Source organism: Bison bison, unplaced genomic scaffold, assembly GCF_000754665.1.
Source record: "Bison bison bison isolate TAMUID 2011002044 unplaced genomic scaffold, Bison_UMD1.0 scf7180017864458, whole genome shotgun sequence".
Classification (NCBI taxonomy): Eukaryota; Metazoa; Chordata; class Mammalia; order Artiodactyla; family Bovidae; genus Bison; species Bison bison.
In genome coordinates, this window is record NW_011495020.1 from 4,338,297 (window position 1) to 4,365,818 (window position 27,522).

At 40.3% G+C, this 27,522-nt stretch overlaps 1 long non-coding RNA gene across 1 annotated transcript in view; it reads right to left on the minus strand.

Moving 5' to 3' along the window:
* Positions 1-541: 541 nt before the first annotated feature.
* The window catches only part of LOC105002819, a 74,591-nt gene continuing 47,610 nt past the window's right edge, over positions 542-27,522 (minus strand). Inside the window, exon 4 of the long non-coding RNA XR_827031.1 lies at positions 542-687. This is a non-coding gene — a long non-coding RNA (uncharacterized LOC105002819). The remainder of the gene's footprint in view (positions 688-27,522) is intronic.

A 27,522-nucleotide genomic window follows, 5' to 3' on the forward strand; every position in this document is an offset into this window, starting at 1 on the left:
CTCTTTGGTTCCTCTTCACTTTCTGCTATTAGAGTGGTATCATTTGCATATCTGAGGTTATTGATATTTCTCCCAGCAATTTTGATTCCAGCTTGTGATTCATTCAGCCTGGCATTTCACATGATGTACTCTGCACAGAAGTTAAATAAGCAGGGTGACAATATACAGCCTTGATGTACTCCTTTCCCAATTTTGAACCAGTTCATTGTTTCATGTCTGATTCTGTGGCTTCTTGACCTGCATACAGGTTTCTTTGGAGACAGGTAAGGTAGTCTGGTATTACTAGCTCTTTAAGAATTTTCCACAGTTTGTTGTGATACAATAACAAGCTGGAATGGAGAATGAAGAGGTAGCAAAAGGAGACTGGAGAGGGAACAGAGTTATCAGAGAACAAAATGGTACAGTGTCAGAGAAACCAGAGGGCTGGGCCAAATGCTATTGAGAGGCAGTGTCAGATTAGGAGTAGAAGGCATATATTAGATTTGGCAACATAGGAGACAGCAAGGGCTTTAAAAAGGTCACTTAGGGGACTTACTTGGTGATCCAATGGTTAGGAATCAGTGCTTCCACTGCAGGGAACATGGGTTGGATCCCTGGCCCAGCAAGTAAAATTCTTCATGCCGCATGTTGCAGCCAAAAAAAAAAAGTCACTTCATGTGAGTGATGAAGTCAGATGCCTGGTTGAATCTGAATGGGTTGAAGGGTAAATGAAAGTTAAAGATGTGGAGATAGTAAAAGTAGAAAACTTATAATGCAGATGTACCTGAGACTTCTGGAAGAGATTTAGATTCTACAAACATTAATTACATTCCTAGAGGAATCCTGATGATTTCACTTACAAGTTTGGATGCCTAGTACACACCCTACCGCGCTATGATATTCAAATACTGAGAGCAATACTTGAGGAAGTTTCGAATGTGGATTCTAGACCCTGACCACCTGGGCTTCAATTCCAGCTATTTCACTAACTAGCTCAATGACGTTCCGCAATTACCACAACTCTGAGTCTTGGTTTCCTCATCTGTAAAAACGTAGTTAGTAGACTCTGGTTCATGACTCTGTTGTAGAGATAATATCTTGAATAAAGGCCATGTCTGTCATCCTATGCTTGAAATCTCTCAACTTGCATATAACTGCCATGAGGGTCAGAGGGAGGTCGAGATAAGATAAAGACTTGGCTAGGGCTTTGTTGGAATTATCTAGCTATTTTCCTCAGTAGTGGCTTGTGTGTTGTCTATCTCTTGCTAATAGATCCCTACGTAGGAAGAAAGGAGTGATATTTAATAAGTCAATCTGATCCAGTTCCTTCTTGTTTTAAATCTACCAGTATCTCTCCATAGTAAAGCATGTCTGGTTTAAGATAGTTTCTATTCATATTCTTTTTTCAAATTTAATTTTATTTTATTTTTGCCTATGGGTCTTCATTGCTGCTTGTGGGCTTTCTCCAGCGGCAGTGAACTTGGGGCTACTCTCATTGTGACGTCTTCTCTTTTTGCGGAGTGCAGGCTCTAGGCATGCAGGCTTAGCAGTTGTGGCACATGGGTTTAGTTGCCCTGTGGCATGTGCAATCTTCCTGGACCAGGGATTGAACCCGTGTCCACACTGGCAGGTGGATTCTTAACCACTGGGCCCCCAGGGAAGTCCTATTCATATTCTTTTCACTCTTAAATGTCCCCTTAGAAAAAGTCTTCCTCTATTAATCCATTTGGGCTTCCCTGGTGGCTCTGTGGTAAAGAACCCACTGGCCAATGCAGGAGACTTGGGTTTGATCCCTGGGTCCAGAAGATCCAAAGCAGCAACCCACTCCAGTATTCTTACCTGTGAAATCCCATGGACAGAGAAGCCTGGTGGGCTATGGTCCACACCGTCACAAAAGAGTCAGACATGACTTGGTGACTAAACAACAACAATTAATCCATTTAGTTCCTGCTTTTGAGATATCATTCCACTGAGTTTTAAGAATTCTCTGATCTAAAGTCTTGGTTCACAGAGTGTAGCCCATCAGTCAGAAACACTGTCATCACCTGAGAGTTTAGTAAAAATGCAGAATCTGAAGCCCAACCCAGATCTAGTGAATCAGAATTGCATTTTGACAAGCTGTCTGTGCACATTAAAGTTTAAGAGGCACTGTTACAAAGGAGGTAAAAGGAACTTAGGAAGACTTCCAGGATCCAAGAAATTTTGCACTGAAGTAGGACAAATTAAAACTAAACCTACCATGTAAATGTTTTCCAAAATCAGGTGTACAAGTTCAGAATAAAACTTGTGAAATTTTGTCTACTCATTCCAGTGACTTGCCACAGCTGAATGTTTAAGCTCCTTTTTAAGTTTTCAACTTTTTTTGAGAGTTGGCCTTTCTTCTTGATAAGTAGGACTTAAATAATGACAACAGAAAGGACACATTATTTTAGACTTGGCCCTGGGACAAAGTCATCTCTAAGAACATAAGTCAAATAGAAGAGGTCAAATGGCTTTCTTTGCCATAGCTTCTTTTTTATTTTCCCCTTCCAGAGTCAATGGTAGCCACTTTAAAAAATCTTCTTTTTCTATTCCTAAAGGACTCAACTTTTACTGCTTGTAGACAACCCAGCGTTCTCTATGACAATTTGTTTCTTGTATTATTTCACATAAGAATTTGACAATTATAAAATGTCCTTTCTGTGAACTTCTTAGTTTCAAAGACTTTCTGTAAACACATCTACTTGCAACTCTAGTCACCATGTTTGCAAGTATAGATTGCCAATTTTAAATAATGTTAGGAGTGAGCTCAAAAAGACATTAAGAATTTTATGATGAGTATAGCTTATATTATATTTTGGGCATATTTGAAATGTAATGAATTGTGGAAGGCAGTGGGAACCCAAAGTACAACTTTATCCAGTATGACAGGCATCTAGTGTTTATCTTACTGAGAAATGGCCAACAGCGGAAACCTGGAGAGTTAGGATCTGAAAAAGGAGCCTCTGGTCCTTGATTAGTTGTTGCGGTATGATGGGGCTGGGGATCAGGACCTATTAAACTTAGAAAAATTTATAATCAGGTACTTAAAATAGTCTTAAATTTTCAGTTATTTCCCCCAAATCAGGATGAATTAAAGGTGAGCATTTTGTTCCAATATAACTAAAGTAATATATTGGATGAGACTATTTTATGCCCATTCCTGTCAATGCCACTGTCCTGGTGTATTTACTGAGATATTGCCCAAAAAAAGCCAGTAATCTTGACTCCCACTCCCATTCCCCTCTTTTCCTGTATGAGAAAGAACATGATTTTAGAGTCTAGGCATCTGAGTTTAGATCCCAAGGTAGCTTCATTTGTCCTCATCTGTAAATTGGGTCTGATAATATTCTAGAACTAAGACGGATCTGTACAACTTTTCACCTATAATCATGAACCAATAAATGTTAGTTCCTTTCTCTGGCACTGCCTAAAATGTCTTAATCCTTCAAGAATGCTGGGTATAGAAGGTAGAAATAGTTTATGGAAGTCCTTAGGGCACTAAGGTACTGTTATTTGCCTAGAAAGCATCTCTTCTTTTCTCTACCTGTCCTTGGAATTCCCTAGCTACAGTCTTGCAATGTTAAGAATCACTTTGCCCACAGCAGAGGCAGTAAATCCAATGAAGATCTGAGATGAAACTGCTGCCACAAATGGCGTGTTTTGCCCATGTGATGATGGGCATATATTTTAGAAAGGAAAATAATATATATCAGTAAAAACAAACCCTTAGAAGTTCCCTTTGCTCTCAGAATAGCTTTCAGCAGAGCCTGTAACCTCTGGCACTATGGACACTACCTTTACTGAAGCAATAGTCTCCATTGTTGTGGGCAGCCTCCCAGAGTAATTGACAGTGGCAGGGGTTAGGAGAGGAAGGAAGACTGCAACACAGACATCAAAGGCAATTATCGCAAAACCCAGCTTGTACTGAATGGAAGCAGTCACTCAGAATGTCATTTGGAAATAAATTCCCTGGGCAGATTAAATGTTTTGATAGTCACTAGAGTAAAAATATGACCCTGGAGTTTTGACCACATCTGCTTCCTGGGGTTGAATAGTTCCTGATTTGCAAAGGCATGCCTCCCTATACCTCAAAAGCTGTTTGATTAGATTTCCAAGGTAGTGATATCTGTTTTCCATCCCACAGTAAGTTCTTATACTCCTCTCTTGCTTGCAGCAAATAGTTATGCAGTACCTACTACGTGCAAGGCATTGCTTCAGGTCAATGACAATTTGACCATAGAGGTGGGCAGATGGGCACATTAATTCAAACCAGAGATCTTACACAAATTATCACCCTGTCAATTATTTTTGCCAATAATGGCTCCAGGCCACCAGGAAAACTTCTTCTCCAGGTGGCTATAAAATCTGATAGAGCTAATGTTTTGAAGACCCCCAGAAAATTCAGTTCCCCTTATTTTCCTTATCTTAATATTGGGGAATAGATCCCAATTTTTTTTAGTATTTTATATGCTTATATTTTCTTGTATATACTTTTCAACTTTCTTTTTTTGGTAGTACTGCTACATATGCCTAAAACTGAGATCCCTATACCTTATTATAGGGCTTCCCTGGCAGCTCAGTGGTAAAGAATCTGCCTGCCAATGCAGGAGATGTGGGTTCTTTGAAAACTAGACAAAATTGATAAAGCTTTTAGCAATGTTCATTAAGCAAAAAAGAGTGGGCCCAAATAAATAAAATCCCAAATGAAAGAAGTTATAATCAACATTACAGATACATAAATGGTTACTATGAACAATTAGAATCAATCAAATGGATAACCTAGAAGAAATGAATAAATTCCTAGAAAAGTACAATTGTCTAAGATTGAGTCAGAAATTCAAAATGTGAACAGACTCATTACCTGTAATGAAACTGAATCAGTAATTTTAAAAACTCCCAACAAGCAAAAGTCCAGTGCCAGACAGCTTCATAGGTGTATTCTACCAAACATCTAGAGAACAGTTAACATCTATCCTTCTCAAACTATTCCAAAAAATGAAGGCGGAAAAAGAGACCCAAAAAACCTCTTGAAATCATCCTACAAGGCCAGCATGACCCTGATACCAAAACCAGACAAAGGCAACTCAAAAAAAGAAAATAACAAGCTAATATCACTGATGAATATAAGTGCAAAAATCCTCAACAAAATATTAGCTAACCAAATTCAACAATACATGAAAAGAATTGTACACCTTTAAAAACATTAAAGTTATAGTTGATTTACAATGTTGTGTAGTTTCTGGTGTACAGCAAAGTGATTCAGTGGTATATATATATATGTGTATATATTCTTTTTCATATTTTTCCATCACTGATTTTTACAGGACATCGAATATAGTTCCCTGTGCTATACAGTAGGACCCTGTTGCTTATCTATTTTATATATAGCAGTTTGCATCTGCTAATCCCAAATTCTAATTTATCCTTCCCCCATCCCCTTTCCCTTTTGGTAACCAAAGTTTGTTTTCTTCATCTCTGAGTCTGTTTCTGTTTCATAAATAAGTTCATTTGTGTCTTATTTTAGATTTCACACATAAGTGATATCATATGGTACTTGTATCTTTCTTTCTGACCTACTTCACTTAGTATTGATAATCTCTAAATCTATCCATGTTGCTGCAAATGGCATTATTTCATTCTTTTTAGGGCTGAGTAGTAGTCCATTATATACAAACCTTTTTTTTCTTGCTGCACCAGCAAGTTCTGGAGAACAGCATGGTGATTATAATGCTGTATTATATGTTTTTAAATTGCTGAGAGAGTAGATTTTAAATGTTTTCATCATACACATACACAATTTATGATTACGTGAGGTGATGAATATGTTCAGTTCAGTTCAGTTCAGTTCAGTTGCTCAGTTGTGTCCGACTCTTTGCAACCCCATGAATCGCAGCACGCCAGGCCTCCCTGTCCATCACCAACTCCCAGAGTTCACTCAGACTCATGTCCATTGAGTCAGTGATGCCATCCAGCCATCTCATCCTCTGTCGTCCCCTTCTCCTCCTGCCCCTAATCTCTCCCAGCATCAGAGTCTTTTCCAATGAGTCAACTCTTCGCATGAGGTGGCCAAAGTACTGGAGTTTCACTAACCTTATTGTGGTAATCATTTTACATACATTTTATGTATTAAATCATCATATAGTATACTTTAACAATGTTGTATGTCAGCAATATCTCAATAAATCTGGAGAACAAAATAAGAAATGAGAAAAAAAATTCACTTCATGGACTTCAAAGACACAAATTTTATTTAAATTTTTAAAAATATTAAAACAAAACCCCAAATTCTCCAAGTCCCAATCCTGACTATGCTTTCCCTAGTTAATGACCTTGGATAACTTGCTTAACTGCTCTCGGCCTTTATTTCTTCATCTATGAAACAGGAATAATAATTATACTTAACTCACAGCAGTTGTGAGAATTAAATTATATAATACCTGTAAAGGGTTTAGGAAAATGCCTGGCACATAATCATAATGGTTTGTGATAATAAGGATGATGGTGAGGGAGGAGGAAGGGGAGGGTGAGACGAAAGAGGAGAAATATTGTGTCAATGATGACTGCCTCTCCTGGGTTTGAATTCTTCTCTTTTTTAAAAAATATTTATTCATTTGGCTGTGCTGGGTCTTTAGCTGTGGCACGTGGGATCTAGTTTCCTCACCTGGGATCAAACCCAGGCCCTGGGGCTTCATTTGCCAGACCCACCATTAGAAAGTGAGGATGAAGATGAGGAGGGAGCTACAGCACTGAACAACCACAGCTGTATTCCCGCGGACCCAGAACATGTAGAGCTGGTGAAAAGGACGATGGCTGGCTTACGCCTGCCTGCACCAGGGGGTTCAGGCCTCAGCTCGCGAGATATCAGATGCCCAGCGGGAAGATGTGGTACAGAAGGCCCTCCAAACCCAGCAGGCTGCCCCTGCCTAGAAGTGACTACCCTGAGAGCTGCCTTACCTCCCTGCATTCCAGGCAGGGACTGAACAGCACAGGACTGAATACATTCTGGTGGTCACATCCATCTTCACCCTCCCTGGCTCCCCTCCACATCAAGGCAAATCAGACTTCTCAGAGACTCACTTTATTCAATTCTGTACATATGGGAACATCAGCCCAAACCCAACCCACCTTAGCATGTATCACTCTGAGGAGAATAAAGCACCTTATATACACAGCAAAAAAAAATGTCTGGCTTCCCTGGTGGCTCAGTCAGTAAAGAATCCACCTGCAATGTGGGAGACCTGGGTTCAATCCCTGGGTTGGGAAGATCCCCTAGAGAAGGGAACAGCTATCCACTCCAGTATTCTTGCCTGGAAAATCCCTATGGACTGAGGAGCCTGCTGGGCTACAGTCCATGGGGTGTCAAAGAGTGGGACATGACTGAGTACAGCACAGCATAGTTAAAATGTCAATTCATTTCCACTAGATGGCAGTTGCTTATTGAAAGTCACTCAGTCGTGTCTGACTCTTTACAACCCGGAGGCCAGAATAATGGAGTGGGTAGCCCTTCCCTTCCAGAGGGGATCTTCCCAACCCAGGAATCAAACCAGGGTTTCCTGCATTGCAGGTGGATTCTTTACCAGCTGAGCTACCAGGGAATCCCTAAATGGTAGTAGACATCATCAAATACAGCTGAGCTCAACTAAACAACGAGCTCAGGGAGTTGTGAATTCCTTGTGATCCAATAGTTGGGCTTCCCTTGTGGCTCAGCTAGTAAAGGATCCACCTGCAATGAAGGAGACCAGGGTTTGATCCTAGACCATGGGGTCGCAAAGAGTTGGACACGACTGAACAACTGAATGATTTTCACTTCACTTCACTGCCACAGGCTGGGCTCAACTCTTGATCAGGAGTAGGATAAGAGCCCACAAGTTGAGTGGCCAAAACAAAAAGCAAAACACAAAAAAACAGGACAGTTTTCATGCAGTTACTCACTAGGCCTAGTCCCACTTCTGTAATTATACTGAAATGGGGCTGGAGCACATATATTATTTCAAATGAGTGAACTTCCTACTTGGCCTTAGGAATCTTTTGTTTGATGTAGATTGTAAAAAAAAAAAAAAAAAAAGATTATTTTTTATTAGAGCACCTATTCTAGATCCACATTCATCTTCAGTTTCCATCTTCAGCTCTGGAGATTCTCACATACTCCTATGCTCTGGCCTAGTCCCTTGTTATTAAAAGTGTGGTTAGTGCATCAGCAGCAAGGGCTTCAACTGGAAGCCTGTAGAAATGCAGACTCTTAGGCCTTAGCTTGACTTATTGTATCTAAGTGATTTGCATGCATATCAAAGTCTGAGAAGCAGAGTTCTAGCCACACTGAACTTCTTAAAATTCTCTAAAGGAGTCATGAAGCCTTTGTACATGCTGGTCTTCCCAAATGGGAAAGACCCTCTTCCCCATATGCTAGGAAAATTGGCTTCTTATTTAGTCTTCTTATTTAATTAGTTAGTGAGGGAACCAGCAAGATGGTAAGTCGAGTTCAAGAAGGATACAGGAGACTGGTAAACACATAGTCTATGGAAAAAAGATTGCTGGAATAAGATTGAAAATTAAATACAACACTGCTTTTTATTGACACATTGTGCTTAGTCACTCAGTCATGTCCAGCTCTTTGTGACCCCATGGACTGTAGCCCACCAGGCTCCTCTGGTAATGGGGATTCTCCAGACAAGAATACTGGAATGAGTTGTCATGCCCTCCTCCAGGGGATTTTCCCAATCCAGGGATCAAACACAGGTCTTCTGCATTGCAGACAGATTCTTTACCATCTGAGTCACCAAGGAAGCCCAAGAATACTGGAGTGGATAGCCTATCCCTTCTCCAGGTGATCTTCCTGACTCAGGAGTTGAACAAGGGTCTCCTGCATTGCAGGCAGATTCTTTACCAGCTGAGCTACCAGGGAAGTCCTATTGACACTACTATTACTACTAACTGTTGACACATTAGCATAAAACAGTAACATTTAGCATAATCTTTTCTACCTGACAAAGTCATTTATAGCTGATCTTCTACAAGATCTAATTTTACAGACTCTAGGCTCTACTAGGTAAATAATAAGCCATATAAGATGACAGCCCCTAGAATTTGATGATCCCCTTCAGGTTTCTTAGAGAATGCTCTAGTATGACTTTACAAAAGCAGATAGTAATATTTTGCTTTATTTCCAAATTTGGGATAATTTTTCTTAAAAGTTTAAATTTGATGGTGCTGGAGAAAACTCTTAAGTTCCTTGGATGCAAGGAGATCAAACTTGTCAATCCTAAAGGAAATCAACAGTGAATATTCATTGGAAGGACTGATGCCGAAGCTGAAGCTCCAGTACTTTGGCCACTTGACGCAAAGAGCTGACTTATTAAACAAGAGCCTGATGCTGGGAAAGATTGAGGGCAGAAGAAGGGGGTGACCGAAGATGAAATGGTTGGATGGCATCACCAACTCAATGGACATGAGTTTGAGCAAACTCTAGGAGATAGTGGAGGACAGGGAAGCCTGGCGTGCTGCAGTCCACGGGGTCCCAGAGAGTCAGACATGACTTAGTGACTGAACAACAACAGAGGCAATAAGAATACACACGCTAGGTTGCCAAAGTTCACTTAATACAGTAGAATTCTACTTATGTTAGTTTCAGAGTATGAAATGAATATCTATTACATTCTAGAGCTGAATAGAAAGGAAAACAAGATCAAATTAGCCTTGTCCTTTACATCTTCCTGACCATTTTGGCCCTACTTACATTAAATATAAATTGGGAATAGCATTTATTTCATTTGGCAATTGATCTTCAAAATTTGGTCTTAGAGTCCAAATAGATTTTTAACATTTTAAAAAATTATTGACTATCCTAAAGAGTGTTTCCCGTTATGGCTATCAATATTTAATGTTATTAGAATTAAACAAAGCAATTTAGAAAATATTTATTAACTCATTTAAAATAATAATATTCATTACTTAATATAAACAACAAAATTTTTGTGAAAAGGAACTACATATTCCAAAACCCCACAAAGGTTTGGATTTGATTCAGGGGGAGCCAGTTAAAGTTTTCCACAGTGCTTCTGGTGCTTCTGCAACTTCTGTTTAGATGAGATTTGATAACATGGTGGTCTAAGATGGGCCTAGGAGTGATCATATACATTTTGGTATTTATATAGCCTGATTTACTACACTGATTAAATTTTTATTTTTACTTTATTAAAAAAAAATATTTGTGTATTTATTTGGCTGTGCTGGCTCTTATCGGTAGCCTACATGATTTCCAGTTGCAGCAAGTGGGATCTAGTTACCTGACAAGGGCTTTAACCTGGGCCCCCTGAATTGGTAGTGCAGAATCTTAGACACTAGATTACCAGAGAAGTCCCTCGTTAAATTAAAAAAAAATTTTTTTAATTCTCTAGGGGACTTCCCCTGTAGTCCCGTGATTAAGGCTCCACCTTCCAATTCAGAGGGTTGCAGGTTCAATCCCTGGTCAGGGAACTAGGATCCCACATGCTACAGGAAATGTCCAAAAAGTTAAAAGAAAAAAAGAGTTCTCTGATCCATAGGTCTTGTGTAATCAATTAAGAGTAGGTATACATTGATTGTGAACATTATTTGAACAGTTTGTTGCTGTTTTAACTGGGCTTTTTATCACAGTAAAATCATTATAATGTAAGCTCCTCGAGGGTAGGGGTTTTGATTCTGATGTATGTTTTATTCACTGCTAAATCTGGTTCCTAGGACAGTACACATGTAAATATTTTGTAAATATTTGTGGAATGAATGAATGAACGAAATTAATGTGATATTTCTAGGACTGTACTTCCTTCTGGATAGTAGGGATGGTTTCATTCAAAAGTAATTATTTATCTTAAATTTTTCTTTTTTGTAATTTCCAAATGTGATTATGCAGAGTATCTACTTTTAAAAAGGTGGGCGGAGGGACTCTAAAAACACCTTTGTGGTAAGAGTCAAAAGTGCTTGAGAATTCTTTTCAAAGATGTACAATTTACATTTACTGATAGTTTTTAAAAATTCTGAGAACCAAGCATGTAATAAGCTAGCAAAAATGTTTTCAACAAATTCTCAGTTTTGACCCCTATATCTCTCTGTTTTCCAGCTAACTAGAAGCATCTGTGATTTTTGAGGTCTCTTTACATATTCTAGATACAAGTCCTTTGTTGGGTACGTGGTTTGCAAATATTTTTGGCCAATCTATAGTTTGTCTTTTCATTCTCTTTACAAGGTTTTGTGCAGAGCAAAATTCTTTACCTTTGATGAAGTCCAATTTATGTTTGTCTTTTCATGAACTATACCTTTGTGTCAAGTCTATGAACTCCTTGCTTAGGTTCTGAAGATTTTCTACGTATCTCTAAAATTTTAAAGTTTCACTTTTACATTTAAATTCACATTCCATTTTGAGTTAATTTTAGTGTAACAAGACTTTCTTTTTCTAAGCTTATAGATGCCTTTTAAAAGCCTCATATCAATAATTAAATATGGACTGGATAATTTCCTATGATAGAGTTTGTATATAAGATCTCTTGTTTGGTTGTAGCATGAGAAACAGTAAAAGTACCTTCGTATTGCATAATTTCAGAAGATTCACCAGTACCTGTAATCAAGGCAGACTAGCAGTAAGTAACAGACACTAAAGTTAAAAGTCAGACTTCCTAGAGGCATAATTAACCAGGTGATTCGGGATAAAATAAAAATGTATTTAAATGAAGTGACCATATAATAGGACTAGAAAAAAATTTTATTTTGCCAAAATTTCCTAGACACTTCATCAAATGTTCATTCATTTGGAGCTGTAGAGATCTAAGTAGTAGTGAGTAACTAAAGGAGGACTAAAAACAAAGCCACAAGGATTAACTTCAGAACACATCTCCTAGCTTGCTCTTGGTGTTACTAACACGCCAATGGCTGCATTGACCATTTTTATTTGGCATGTTTGTCCAGGGGTCAGTAAATTACAGCACACAGTCTAAGCATGGCTTGCTGCCTGTTTTTATAAAGTTTTGCTGGAACACAGCCACGTCCATTTGCTGACTCACTCATAATCTGCCTGCTTTTGCACTACAATGGTAGAGGTGATCAGTTGTGACAGACTGCATGACCCACAAAGTCTGAAGTACTTATTCTCAGGCCCTTTACAGAAAAATTTTTGTTATTCTTATTCTTGGCTGACAAATGCTGATACAGTTATGTGAAAAGCACCCTGGTATGAAATGTTTCTAAGGTGTGATATCAACTGTTTGGAACAAAATAACAAAAAGGCAGCAGTATCAATTTATAAGAAATCTACCTTGAGGGGTAAATGGTTTTCTTTTTGAAGTTGAAATTCCTCCTAACACAACTCTAAGCATTGTTCCTGAGTCTGTGCTCAGGTATCAGTTTGTGTTCCTGAATGTCAAAGATGAAGTGTCTATGTTATTAACATCTGGTAACAGAAATCCCACAGAGTTGAGAAAATATTTTGGTATGAAAGCAAAAAAACAATGACCAAAATAAGTCATTTTAAGACTATTGTCCAAAGAATTTACATTATATATCTCAGAAAAGTATAAACATGTTTCAAATTTACACTCTGGCCTCAACTAGCCAGAACTTTAGACAGGGTGCACACTGTCTTATTGTCCCTGTACCTGAGGTTGCTGACATCAAGGGGTGGGCATGTGATGGCACCAATCATTAGGTTGTGGTATGTCATCTCTAGAAGGACTGACGCTGAAGCTGAAGCTCCAGTACTCTGGCCACCTGATTTGAAGAACTGACTCATTAGAAAGACCCTGATGCTGGGAAAGATTGAAGGAGGAGAATGGGACGACAGAGGATGGCATCACTGACTCAATGGACATGAGTTTGAGCAAGCTCCAGGAGATGGTGAAGGACAGAAAACCCTGGCATGCTGGGGTCCATGGGGTCACAAAGAGTTAGACATGACTGAGTGAGTGAACAACCACCACAAGCTCTACACCCAGCCTTTTAGACTCTGTGATGGCAGAATTCTGCAGACCTCCCATCTGCTTTGCTAGCTGGCTTTTTGTGCCAATAGGATGTGTTTGGGGGACACTGCAAGTCAGGGGGACACTGCAAGTCAGGGTGACAGAGGAGGGACTCACTGTTTCTTTTAGTGGTGCCCCAGCTTTGGCCCTTCACTGGCAGTGGCAGCTGGTTCCAGTCTCCAGCTTAATTTTAGAAATTACCGTATTCACTTGTTGTGGAGTTCCCTGTGTAACCCCATTGCCAACACCTACACTAGAAAAGCTTCTAGAGAGCCCTGACCTCCTTCGTTAAGTTCAGCCCCCAAACAGTTTCTGGGACATAGAAGATGCTGAAGAACCTGGGGTTGACTGACACTCACAAGGTTATCCAGGGCTCTTACAACGTTCTTGTTTGCTGCAGGGACGGGGTCGCCTTAGTCGCTTTCTCCCTACAGAAGGGTTGGGGGCGGGGGCGGGTAGGGAAGTGGGAAGCTAGTAACCACCCTCCTCTACCTTACTTTCCCCACTTCCTCCATATCCTCTCCTCGCGTCCATCCTTGCCTGGCCCTCCTCCCGCCTCCAACCTGCTCTGTTCCTCCTCTTCCCCCTGCCCGCCCTCCCTCCTCCTGCTTGCCTTTCCTTCACATCCCTCTGTCACGTGTCCAACCCGAGGGCGCAGTCAGTGTCGCGCGCGCAGGCGCTGGAGCGCACAGGGACCCGACCGCCGGCCAGGCGGGAGGATGGCGCTCGTGGGGCTGCGCTTGGTGCTGTTATTCTTGGTTGGGGACTCGGCAGGTAATGGTCACCAGTGGGCTTGGCAGCCAAGGAAAGCGGAAAAGTTACCTGGGGGAGGGGGAGTATCATCGCTTCTCGGCCTTTTGACTGAGATCAAGTGTAGAGGGGGTCTCGCTAACGACTGCCCCTCCACGCACCCGTTACTGGCGGTTCCAGGCCCGCCCCGCGGTTGTCTAAGGACACGAACTTGGGGGTGTGCGCGAGTCACATTTTGGAGCCACAGTGTTGTTGCTTGGGCTTTTCTAGTGACCCTGCTGCCTGCGCTCTCTCCCTTAAAGCAGATTTTCTGGAGTCCAGGATCAGGAATCGGGTTTTTATGTACCCGAGGCCCTACCGAACCTTGGCAGAAGATGTACAGGAATCAGGAGTTGTGAATGCCAAGTGTGCCAGGCACTCTGGGGCTCATGAGAAAAGGGCCTCAGGCCAGCCAGACTTGACACCCACTTTCAAATGAAGTTAAAATGGTAACATCTAGTGGTAAGCTTTGTATTTATTATCCTGAGCAACAAAGGAAAAGAATATCGTGAATTTTTGAGTTATTTCTCTGACTTTTGGGTTCTTTTAGCCAGGAAAATTGATTTTTTTATTTCTTAAATACTGTGAAGGAAGAGAGGGGAAATGGTCCCCAGATGATGGAGGGCTGTGGAGCAAAGAGCTAGGGATCCTGAGGCATTAGGGAAGCCCTGGGGGCAGTAGTCAGGGTCTTCCTGCAGTCACTTTTGTGAATTAGCTGGTGCTCACATCTCTTGGCTGGCATACCTCTGAGGTAGGTGTCAGTCAGTACGGGCTGTGGGTTCATCTTCCGCTGGCTCTGAATGTCCTGCTGGATACAGGGACCCATTCTGTGGGGACTAAAGCTGCACTAAGTTCTGTCGCAGCTGAAGCTCCATCCTGTTCCTCTTGGAAGCCCCCCTCAAGGAACAGTAGGTGGACCATGGGACATGGCCTCTTCTGCTGTTGTTCCAAGGGTTGGGTAAGCATTCTCCCACTGAGGCTCAGGGGAGGTTCCCTCTGATCTCTAAACTTCCACTGGCTCCTCAGGAAGCAGCTGCTGGGGTGAGGGGAGAGGATCACCAACCTTATGCATGTATGTATCTGAGGAAGGCATGAGAGCCTCTTCTCTGACTTTTGTTATGTAGCTCCAAAGTCCTCTCTCAAGCAGACCTATTAGAGTGGTCAATTATAGAACTGGTACCAAACGTTTTCTGTGTGCCTGCTAAGAGAGGTGCCAGCATACAACTGAATATACTTTCTAGAAGTTCTTCAAAAGCTGGACATGGGAGAGAAAGGGAGAAGGTGCAGCTTGTATAAATTAGAAGCTGGATTTAAAAAACCCCTTATGAAGAAGAATTGACCTTAATCATATCCTTTTAAATGTCTGTTTTCTTCTTGCAGCCTCTTTGAATGCTCAATTTAGTCAACATTTAGAACAAAAAACAGTAAGTAAGAAACCACTTTTACTGTTTCTACTAATACAATGAAGCCCACAAAGGTTGGGGTTGGAGACTGGTTTCAGGTCTGACATGCCACTTTGGAAACAGTTGACTGAATCTTTAGAAATCAGATTATCAGGCAGGCTTTTTGATACAATGTAAATTTTGGTTGAAAAAGGCTCAGTCCTTGGGACTTCCCTGGTGGTCCAGTAGCTAAGACTTAGAGCTACCAATGCAGGGGGCCAGGGTTTGATTCCTGGTCAGGGAAACGCATGCTGTAACTAAGAGGTTGCATGCCACAAACTAAAGATCCTACATGCCGCAACCTGGCACAACCAAATAAATAAATAATTTTTAAAAAGAAAGGAAACAGCTCAGACCTTGGGAGCCTCAGGGCTTTGTTTCCTTTGATGATTCAGAAGATCCTGGGCCTAATAATTATATGCTGTACTAAACATTTTATGTATATTAATAAATTAGATTGTGTGAAAGTAAGGAAGACCAACCAAATGAGAACAAGAAAAAGGAGTTATTCAACATGTACCCCAGTGTTCACTGCAGCACTATTTACAATAGCAATGGCACCCCACTCCAGTACTCTTGCCTGGAAAATCCCATGGACAGAGGAGCCTGGTAGGCTGCAGTCCACGGGGTCACTAAGAGTCGGGCACGACTGAGCGACTTCACTTTTCACTTTCATGCATTGGAGAAGGAAATGGCAACCCACTCCAGTGTTCTTGCCTGGAGAATCCCAGGGACGCGGGAGCCTGGTGGCCTGCTGTCTCTGGGGTCGCACAGAGTCAGACACAACTGAAGCGACTTAGCAGCAGCAAGACATGGAAGCAATCTAAATGTCCATTGACAGATGAATGAAAAAATAAGATTACATACACACACACAAACACAGAGGAATATTGCTCAGCCATAATAAAGAATAAAATAATGCCTTTTGCAGCAATATGGATAGACATAGAGATTATCATATTAAGTGAAGTAAGTCAGAGAAAGACAAATATCATGTGATATCATTTAAATGTGAATCTAAACTATGACACAAGTTAACCTATCAATGAAACAGAAACAGACTCAGATGTGGAGAACAGACTTGTGGTTGCCAAGTGGGAGGCAGAGGGAAGGATAAATTAGGAATTTGGGATTAACATATACACACTACTATATATATAACAGATAAACAAGAAGGACCTGCGGTATAGCATGGGGAACTATATTCAATGTCTACTAGTGATCTATAATGGAAAAGAATCTAGAAAAGAATCACTTTGCTGTACACTGAAACTAATATAACATTGTAAATACCTATATGTCAATTATCTTAAAAAGTTAATTAAAAAAAAGAGCTAGTTATTCAGAGCTTGATATAGCAAGTGAGTCAGTCATGTCACTTGTGTTTTAGCTGAGACTCAAAGGCAGAGGAGTGGGAAAGCTTTATAATGGGAAAAAGGGAAGGAAGGCATCAGGTTTGCCCTGATTGAGGCTGTTGGCATGGGGAGGCTGGAGGTGGGAAACTAAAGGCAGGCATAGTATGTGAATGATTCAGAAGGCATATTTGGCTTTCTCTAATTGGGCCTAAGTTGGAAGCAGGGGTAAAATTTAGGGAAAATATCAGTTGTTAATCAAGCCTTGGCAGTTGTGGGCCAACTGTTATATAGCTTACTGTTTGACTACCTGGATATCACTAGAGATAGCTGTCTGATTTCTTATAAGTCTGATTCACAGCATGTTGGCTTCCTGGACTGGTTATTCTAAATAATGGGTTGGTTTCCTGGCTAGCTTGCTAAGGTTTTGGGTGATAGTTCTATTTTAATATTTGGTCTGACACTGTCCATTTTTACATGCAATCTCTGTTCTCACAATAAATAGAGATGATTATTTTACATACGTGAATATTGATCTCAGTAGGTAAGGTAACTTTGAGTATTCATGTCAGTGCAGACCATTTCCAGGAAACCTTACCACCCTGTTTTCTTCCTCCAAAGTAGACATAAATGCACTTTCTCTTTGTTTCCATTCACACTATACTGCATCATCATCATTACCATACTAGTGTAGGGGAGGAAAAAAATCTTCCCTCTACCCTTCTAAGTTTTCAGTTGGGGCCTATACAACAAAGGAGAGATTAACCAGAGAAAAATAAACAAATGTTTATTAACAAGTGTATTGTGCACACACATGGGAGTACTAAGAAATGTGTAACTCAAAGAGGTGGCTTAGAAATCTGCCTTATCTTGCATATTTAACAGAAAGCAATACATTTGTGAAAGATACACCCAACTTTATGCAGAGTTCCAGAGAATAGCAAGGAGAGATAAGAAGGCCTTCTTAAAATGAGCAATCCAAAGAAATAAAGGGAAACAAAAGAATAGGTAAGACTAGAGATTTCTTTAAGAAAATCAGAGCTATCAAGGAAATATTTCATGCAAGGATGGGGATGATAAAGGACAGAAATGGTAAGGACCTAACAAGCAGAGGAGATTAAGAAAAGGTAGCAAGAATACACAGAAGAACTATACCAAAAAATTTTAATGAGCCAGATAACCACAATGGTGTGATCACTCACCTAGAGCCAGACTGGAGTGTGAGTGAGGTCAAGTGTGCCTTAGGAAGCACTACTATGAACAAAGCTAGTGGAGGTGATGGAATTCCAGCTGTCCTAAACTATGATGCTGTTAAAGTGCTGCACTCAGTAGGTCAGCAAATTTAGAATACCCAGTCTTGGACATAGTGTTTCCAAGCTAGGACTGGAAAAGGTCAGTTTTCATTCCAATCCCAAAGAAGGGCAATACCAAAGAATATTCCAACTACTGTACAATAGCACTTATTTCAGATGCTAACAAGGTAATGCTCAAAATCCTTCAAGATTGGCTTCAGCAGTACATGAACCAAGAACTTCCAGATGTACAAGTTGGGTTTAGAAAAGGTAGAGGAACCAGAGTTCAAATTGCCAACATTCGTTGGTTCATGAAGAAAGCAAGGGAGTTTCAAAAAACTTCTGCCTCAATGACTACACTAAAGCCTTTGACTGTGTGGATCACAACAAACCAAGGAAAATTCTTAGAGATGGGAGTTCCAGACCACCTTACCTGTCTCCTGAGAAACCTGCATATGGGTCAAGAAGCAACAGTTAGAACTGGAAATGGAACAACTGACTGGTTCCAAATTGGGAAAGGAGTATGTAAAGGCTGTATATTGTTACCCTGCTTATTTAACTTATATGCAGAGTATATCATGTGGAATGCCAGGCTGGATGACTCACAAACTGTAATCAAGATTTCTGGGAAAATATCAGCAACCTCAGATATGAGATGCTACCACTCCAATGTGAAGAGAAACTAAAGATCCTTTTGATGAGGGTGAAAGAGGAAAGTAAAAAAGCCAGCTTAGAACTCAACATTCAAAAAACTAAGATCATGGCATCTGGTCTCATCTCTTCATGACGAATAGAAGGGGAAAAAGTGGAAGCAGTGACAGGTTTTATTTTCTTGGGCTCCAAAATCACTGTGGCCGGGGACTGCAGCCATGAAATCAAAAGATACTTGTTCCTTGGAAGGAAAGCTGACAAATCTAGCCAGCGTGTTAAAAGCAGAGACATCACTTTGCCAACAAAGGTCCATATAGTCAAACCTATGGTTATTCCAGTACAGATGTGAGAGTCGGATCATAAAGAAAGTGCCAAAAGAATTGATGCTTTCAAATTGTGGTGCTGGAGAAGACTGTTAAGAGTCCCTTGGACAGCAAGGAGATCAAACCAGTAAATCCTAAAGGAAATCAATGCTGAATATTCACTGGAAGGACTGTTGCTGAACCTGAAGTTCCAATATTTTGGCCATCTGATGCAAAAAGCTGACTCTTTGCAAAAGACCTTGATGCTGGGAAAGATTGAAGACAAAAGGAGAAGGAAGCGGCAGAGGATGAGATGGTTAGGTAGCATCTTCGACTCAGTGGACATGAATTTAAGCAAGCTCTGGGAGACAGTGAAGGACAGCAGAGACTGGCATGCTATAGTTCATGAGGTTGCAAAGAGTTAGACATAACTTAGGGACTGAATAACAACATTTGTAGATAAATGACAGGACAAAGGAAAATTGTTTTAGGCTTCCAAGAGTGGCAAACAGTAGGAAGATAAATAATGGGAGGAAACTAATGGAATAAAGTTTGTTTGCAGGTTCCTTAGGTGCCATTTCTGGGCTGATAAGAAACCAGAATCATTTCCAGTAAATGAGAATTTATATTCTGCCTTTAGGCAGAAAAGGGGAAGTCAAAACTGCATGTTGACTGCCTTTAGCTCCAAGTAATGTTTATGTCAAGGAGTCATATTTTGAGATGACATAGCCTGGGTTTCTTTCAATAGTAAAGGATACCAATCAGTGTTCTAAATTCTTTATATGGAGTCACTCACTTAATCTTTTACAGCACAGACTGTGGGTACCATTCTTATCTCTCTGGCCAAGGTCACATGGAAATGGTGGAACTGTAGTTCCAACCTAGGCATCTGACTCCAGATCCAGTGCTTTTAATTACCCAATCATAGCAATGAATTGTAATTGTCTGTCTCCCCCTAGTAAGCTGTATATTTTGTGATGTCTTATTGTTTGGTGCCAAATTTTCAGCATTTAATGGGTACCTGTCAGGAAGCATTTAACAGGAGGCTTCCTGTGTGCTGTTTTGGATCTGTCATGAATCCTCTGTTCCTTATCAATTCCTGAATATTCAGGAATTAAGAGGAGTGGCAAACCACTCCCAGGGTTGAGGAATGCATGCATTTCCTTCGTTAGTTTTTCCATAAGGTGATAAGTAACTATTTACGACCCTCTTCCTTTTTATGAACCATAGGGTAAAAGTGATTATTTACAACCCTCTCTCTTTGATATGGATTGCCTTATGTTTCCTTGATAATTTGTAAGTCTGGACTTTTGATCTTTATCTTTGCTGAACAAAGCTACCTTGTAAGACAGTATATATACCCACACTATGTTGAATAAACAGAGAAGGCAATGGCACCTCACTCCAGTACTCTTGCCTGGAAAATCCCATGGACAGAGGAGCCTGGTAGGCTGCAGTCCATGGGGTCGCTAAGAGTCGGATACCACTGAGCAACTTCACTTTCCCTTTTCACTTTCATGCACTGGAGAAGGAAATGGCAACCCACTCCAGTGTTCTTGCCTGGAGAATCCCAGGGACAGGGGAGTCTGGTGGGCTGCCGTCTATGGGGTTGCACAGAGTCGGACATGACTGAAGTGACTTAGCAGTAGCATGTTGAATAAAACACTCTTGTTCCATCAGAGCTTGGGTCCCTGTGTCTTTCTTTTTCTCTCTCTCAGGCTAATTCTTTGGAGTGCAGAAGCCCACTGAGCTCACTTTCTTGCCTGGGCTTGCAAGACGCTTGCGAGAGGGTGCCCTGTGCCTACGTGAAGCAGTGCAAGCCCCGTGTCAAGGGCTTTATTGGTTTTCTGCATAAACCAAGGAATATCGGCCTCTTTCTCTCTTTTATTTCTTATCATCGACTCTGGACCACCAGGTTCCGGTCCATTAAAGGACCTCAACAAGTGGCACCCAGAACAGGGGCCTGGTATACATGGCATATTCAGACAGAGTGACTCAAGGACCTATTGAGGTCAGTAAGTACTAAGACATGGGTCAAATGGCTGGAAAGCCCCATCACTTTTCTATTTTACTTCATCACTTAAAGTTCAAGGACTTTCGGTTTCACACCAGCAAATAGAGGCTTGCCTTCAGACAGTGGTTGAATGTAACCCTTGGTTCCCTAATGAAGGTAGTTTTGATTTAGAAATTTGGCACCGGGTCAAAGAGAATGTTGAACGAGCTGCCAGACAGGGAAAAAATATTCTGATAGATTTCTGGCCCCTATAGGCTCTTGTTAAAGCTGTGATTCTGCCATTTCAAGGTAATTCTAGCCCTCCTGATATTCGACATCAGGCAGAACACTTATTACATAAATATGAATTAGATGATGAAACCTTACAAAAGGCCCAATTAGAACAACATAAAATATTTTAGAATTTTCCTACAAGCCCTGCCCCAGTTGCTCCAAGCACTCCTCCCCTACCAGCGGGCACAAATCCCAAAGTCTCTCCCTTGCTAGAACCTAATGATTCTGGCAACGACTCCCCTAAGACACCTTTTGACATTAAAACTGACAACACCTTTCTGAATAACAATAATAAGTTTTTACCACATTCCCTTAATTGTAAGAATTTGCTACCTACTCACTCTCCTTCAAGACAGAGGCTCTCTGAATTGCTGGCTTTGCAATCACAAGTCTCTGAAGCTGATAGTTTCTCCGCCTTTCCAGTTTTTAGAAATCCTGATGCTCAAGGGCACATAATACCTCAATATGAGGGTATTAACTTTTATCACATGCAACAAATTAAAAAATCTATAACTGTATGGCCCACATTCACCTTTTACTAAAGTACTTCTAAATTCTATAACATCCTCTATTGGAAATTTTATTCCCCATCATTGGCGAACTTTAATAAAAGGTCTCATTAAACCAGGAGAATATCTTCAATGGATAATGTGGTTTCATGATATAGCCAGAGATCATGCTAACAAATACTCGAGCTGGTGCGCCCCAAAATCAAATTACTTTTGAGATGCTAACTGGTACAGGACAATTTGACTCTGTAGAAGCTCAAATACAGTGCCCTCCTTTGTTACATGGACAATTAAAAACAGTGACCCTTGAAGCTTGGGATTGAATTACTCCTCAAGGGGAGCCTACAGGTAGCTACACTAAAATATTGCAAGGACCTAATGAAACGTATGCTAATTTTTTAGCTAGATTAGAAACTGTTATTTCTCATACTGTAATTGGAGAAAAAGCCAAAAGGCAACTAGAGAAATTGCTTGCTTATGAAAATGCAAATCAGGAATGTCAAAAGGCTAATAGCTCCAATTCGTGAGACAGGGATTATTATTGATTATTTGAAGGCTTGTCGAAGTCTAGGATCAGAAACTCAAAAGATGCAAATGCTAGCTGAAACAATGGTTGCTGCCTTAAGGAAGGGAAATGAAGGAACTTTACATGTGGAGATAAGAACCATTTAAAAAGGGACTGCCCTTTCTAAGAAAGCTAATAAAAAACCTCCAAAAATCTGCCCTTGCTGCTGTAGAGGAATGCATTGGGCCAATGCATTAGATTTAGATGTAAATCTAAATTTGACATTGAAGGGAAACCTATTCTGGGAAACTCCAAGCAGGGGAACCCCCAGGTCCCCTTCAACAAAAACCAGGGGCAAATTCCATCTTCTCCCTCAAACTCTCAACATCCGGCAGTGCTGCCGTCAATATACCAGCCCTAAATGACTTTCTCCTTTACCCTCAAGCAGTCCCCTCTAGAATACCTACCGGACTTTTTGGACCCCAGCCCCCACAAACCTTTGGTCTTTTACTTGGCCGATCTAGTTTGACTTCTAAAGGAATTATTGTCCACTCTGGAGTAATTGATTCAGATTATAAAGGAGAAATTCAAATTATGATGCCATCTCAGATTTTATTGCAATTCAAAAAAGGAAATAAAATTGCTCAATTACTTCTTTTACCTTACATTTCTATTAACTCCTCTAATGATGTACGGACAGGTGGATTCAGCAGTACAGATCAAAAACAGTCCTTCTGGACATCATTAGTATCTGAATTTGCCCGACTGACTATAAATATCAAAATTAATGGTAAAAGATTTTCTGGTCTCCTTGACACTGGCTCTGATATTACTATTATTTCCAAACATTTATGGCCCAAATCCTGGCCTGTACAAAAAATTTCTTGCCAAATTGCAGGGATTTCTCAAACCAAAGTACAAGAGGTTTATCAGAGTACTCAAATTTATCCATGTGAGGGACCAGAAGGCCAACCTGCAACATTAAGACCTTATGTGATAGATGCACCCCTTAATCTAATAGGAAGGGACTTACTTATGCAATGGCAAACTCAGATATACATTCCACATTTTTCCTAGGGGCCACTGCTCATTTAACAAACGATACAATTATTAAAATAACTTGAAAGAATGATGAGCCTATTTAGACAGAGCAGTGGCCCCTTATGAAAGAGAAATTACAGGTGGCTAAGGAACTTATAGATACACAACTAGAATTAAAGCATATTGAAGAATCTTGTTCTCCTTGGAACTCCTATTTTTGTTATAAAAAAGAAATCTAACAAATGACGTCTCTTAACAGACCTTAGAAAAGTTAATGCATCTATGAAACCTATGGGTGCATTACAACCAGGAATCCCATCACCTAACATTATTCCTCAAAATTGGGACATTATCATCATTGATTTACAAGATTGCTTTTTTAATATACCTTTATACCCTTTAGACTGAGAGAGATTCGCTTTCTCTCTCCCTTATCCTAGTCATATCGGACCTCATAAATGGTACCAATGGACTGTACTGCCACAAGGGATGATGAATTCTCCCACCATAGCTCAACTATGCTTAAAAACTCTGGATTAATCATTGCCCCTGAAAAAATTCAAACCTCTACACCTTACCATTACTTGGGGTTTGTTGTTGATAGACAACATATTACTCCCCAACTAACTCAGATCCGTACTGAAAAATTATCAACCTTAAATGATTTCCAAAAGCTCTTAGGTGATATAAACTGGATTAGACCTTCTTTAACTGATTTCCAAAAGCTCTTAGGTGATATAAATTGGATTAGACCTTCTTTAGGCATTGCTAGTGGAGAAGGAAATGGCAACCCACTCCAGTGTTCTTGCCCGGAGAATCCCAGGGATGGCGGAGCCTGGTGGAGCTGCCGTCTATGGGGTCGCACAGAGTCAGACATGACTGAAGCGACTTAGCAGCAGGCATTGCTAATTATCAACTGAATACCCTATTTAATACTTTAAAAGGAAATCTTTGAAAACTTTTCTAAATGTCTGCCCTCTTCCACTAATTTGGAAACTTTAGCTGAACAACTAGCTGATCAATTATCTGGGCTAGACCCACGAGGATGGTTTCAAAATATTACCCACAGCATCAGGTCTGGAACTGTAACTTTGGTGATTGTCTTGGTAATTATATTTGTTGTTTATCATTGCCTTTCTAGAAGGTTGGTTACTACTAAACAAACTCAATTGGTCAGGACCTTTTTTACAAATATAATAAAATAGGGGGAATTGTCAGGAAGCATTTAACAGGAGGCTTCCTGTGTGCTGTTTTGGATCTGTCATGAATCCTCTGTTCCTTATCAATTCCTGAATATTCAGGAATTAAGAGGAGTGGCAAACCGCTCCTGGGGCTGAGGAATGCATGCATTTCCTTCGTTAGTTTTTTCATACGGTGATAAGTAACTATTTATGACCCTCTTCCTTTTTATGAACCATATGGTTAAAGTGATTATTTACAACTCTCTCTCTTTGATGTGGATTGCCTTGATAATTTATAAGTCTAGACTTTTGATCTTTATCTTTGCTGAACAAAGCTACCTTGTAAGACAGTATATACCCATACTATGTTGAATAAAACACCCTTGTTCCATCAGAGCTTGGGTCCCCGTGTCTTTCTCTCTTTCTCTCTCTCTCAGGCTAATTCTTTGGAGCGCAGAAGCCCACTGAGCTCACTTTCTTGCCTGGGCTTGCAAGACCCTCGCAAGAGGGTGCCCTGTGCCTACATGAAGCAGCGCAAGCCCCATGTCAAAGGCTTTATTGGTTTTCTGCATAAACCAAGGAATATCGGCCTCTTTCTCTCTCTCTTTTACTTTCTTATCTTCAACTCCAGACTACCAGGTTCCAGTCCATTAAAGGACCTCAATAGGTACCCAATAATATTTTTGCTCAGATGACTCAGTTTTTCCTGGGTTTGAATTTCTTTCAGAAAATGGGGATAATAACAGTGAAAATTCACTCTGCCATCCTCCATTTAAGCAACTCACAAATGACCCTGTCCTTTCTCTCTGAATAATTTCCACAGGAGACCGATCACTGACTGGTTGTAGATTAGTATCTTGTATGACTCCTCTCTTATAAAGTGGACTATTTCCCATCAGTGGAGTTATATTTTTCACCAAGACTCAAGTGGCTGTGTTCAAAAGCCCCTTATGAGAGTTTCCAGTCTTATTTTAATTAAAAATGTAAAGACAGTATAAACATGATTATAAAGAAATAAAGCCATTTATATGAGAACTGTGTCAAATACTTTTGAGACTTGCTAAAAGACAAATTCTAAAACAAAATAATTGCTCTTGAATTAGGTGTAGGTAAAACAATAGTAAATAATTGGGGAATTGTTTTTTAATTGTACATTGCCTTGTTGTAACAATGTCTCTAAATTCTTGCCATATTTAAAAGTGGGTAGTTTTACCCCCAGGAGATACGTAGACTGTCATTTTGATTGTCATGACCAGGGAGTTGTTGCTGGCATCTAGTAGATAAAGAACAAAGACAATACTAAACATCCTACAATGTACAGGACAACCTCACACAGCAAAGAATTATCTGGTCCAAAATATGAGTGCAGTTGAGAAATCCCTTCTAAACAAAACAAAACAAGAAATCGTAGGTGATTTATTATGGGTATGATTTTTGCAGTGATAGGACATAGAACTCAATTAGTTGAAACATTAATAGGAAAAGTCTTACTTAGGTCTGGTGTCAGGTAGGATTAGATTCAGTTGCAAGTAGCATGGATTCAAAATAACAGCTCACAGAGCTGCCATCGTAGGATGTGGCTTTTATCATCCTGGTCTGTATAGGGGAGGGTTTCATGCACCCAGGAACAGGATAGAGGAATGGACAAAGGAGACTAAAAATTAGGAGAAGCAGAGGACAGGCTCAATTTTCCTTTAAAGGAGATCCTCGGAAGCTACTACACAATAATCCCATTTGTATCCAGTCAGCCTAATCTTGATCATGTGGTCATACCTAGCTGCAAGGGAGGTTCTCTTAGTGTAAGTAGTATTACCCCTGGCCATGTGCCTTGTGTCATACATCAAAAAGATTGGCAATCCTATTTTCTGTTTTAAGAGAAAATGCTTAGGGTATGTATTTTTTGTTATTGTTTCCCTGCTTTAATTGACTTTTTCAATAAAATGACCAATTACCAGTTGTCCCAATCTCACTGGGAAAAGGGTTTCTAGTCTCCTGTGGAAGCTGTCCTGGAAGCCATCATCTTAGTGAGCCTAGAGCAGGAAGAACACATCAGGCTCCTAGAAGGAGATAGAATCCTGAACAGAGGATGGAAAGGGTTAAAAGTTTTTCTTTAGTTCAGAGTTTGGCCAATGCCCTATCCTACTTAGGTCTCTATGAATCCATATAATATGAAGAAAAAGGTATATTTCATTTATTCAGAATACTAAACACTTGTTCTGAAGTGAGGAAAGAGGATCACTATTACTAAAACAAAACAAATACAGCAGGTCATATATTCAACCTGTTTTTAAAGTGAGCCTCTGCATGGTGGTCACACGACCACTGTGACCAGTTCTAGTCTTGGTCCTGCTGGAGACTAGAGGTTATGAGCAAGACATATTACCTCTCTGGCCTCCAGTCCATTGAATCTGAGGATTGAGTTCCATGATCCAATATCAGTTTGTAAGGGCTGCTGTAATAAAGTCACAAACTGAGTAACTTGAACAACAGAATGGGTTGTCTCACAGTTCTCAAGGCTGAATGTCCAAACTCAAGGTGTCAGCAGGGTTTGTTCCTTCTAAGGGCTGGGAAGGAGAATCTTCCTTCCATTCCCCTCTCCCAGTATCTGGTAGTCTCAGGCATTCCTTGTCTTGTAAATGGCATTCTCTTGGTGTCTTCACATGATTTTCCCTGAGTGTGTGACTCTGTTTCCAAACTTTCCCTTTTATAAGAACACCAGTCATATAGATTAGGACCCACTCTCCTAAACTTATTTTAACATAATTTCCTATATAAAGACCCTAATTCCACATAAGGTCATGTTCTGAGGTGCTAGGGGTTAGGACTTTAACACATCTCTCTGGGTGGACACAGTTAAACCCATAACAACCCCAAAGGTCTAATTATGAACATACTACTTTCTTTAATGATGTTTTTCAAATGCCAGTATATTAAAAGTCCAGAGAAAAAGATTCCTGAGCATGTCTTGGTGTTATATCAAGGGATTAGGTGGAATGGAACAGGTCATTGTCATGTAGGTGGTAGTGAAGAGCAAATTATGAAGCTGGAGGATAGATAGTTAAGTAGATTTGATGGCAAGTCTTGGACTTTCATTTTAAAAATCAGCCATATTGAACCTTCCTTTTAGGTCCTTTTCTTACATAGCAGATATTGATCCATTGCTTCAACACTGCATCTGATTTTTGTAT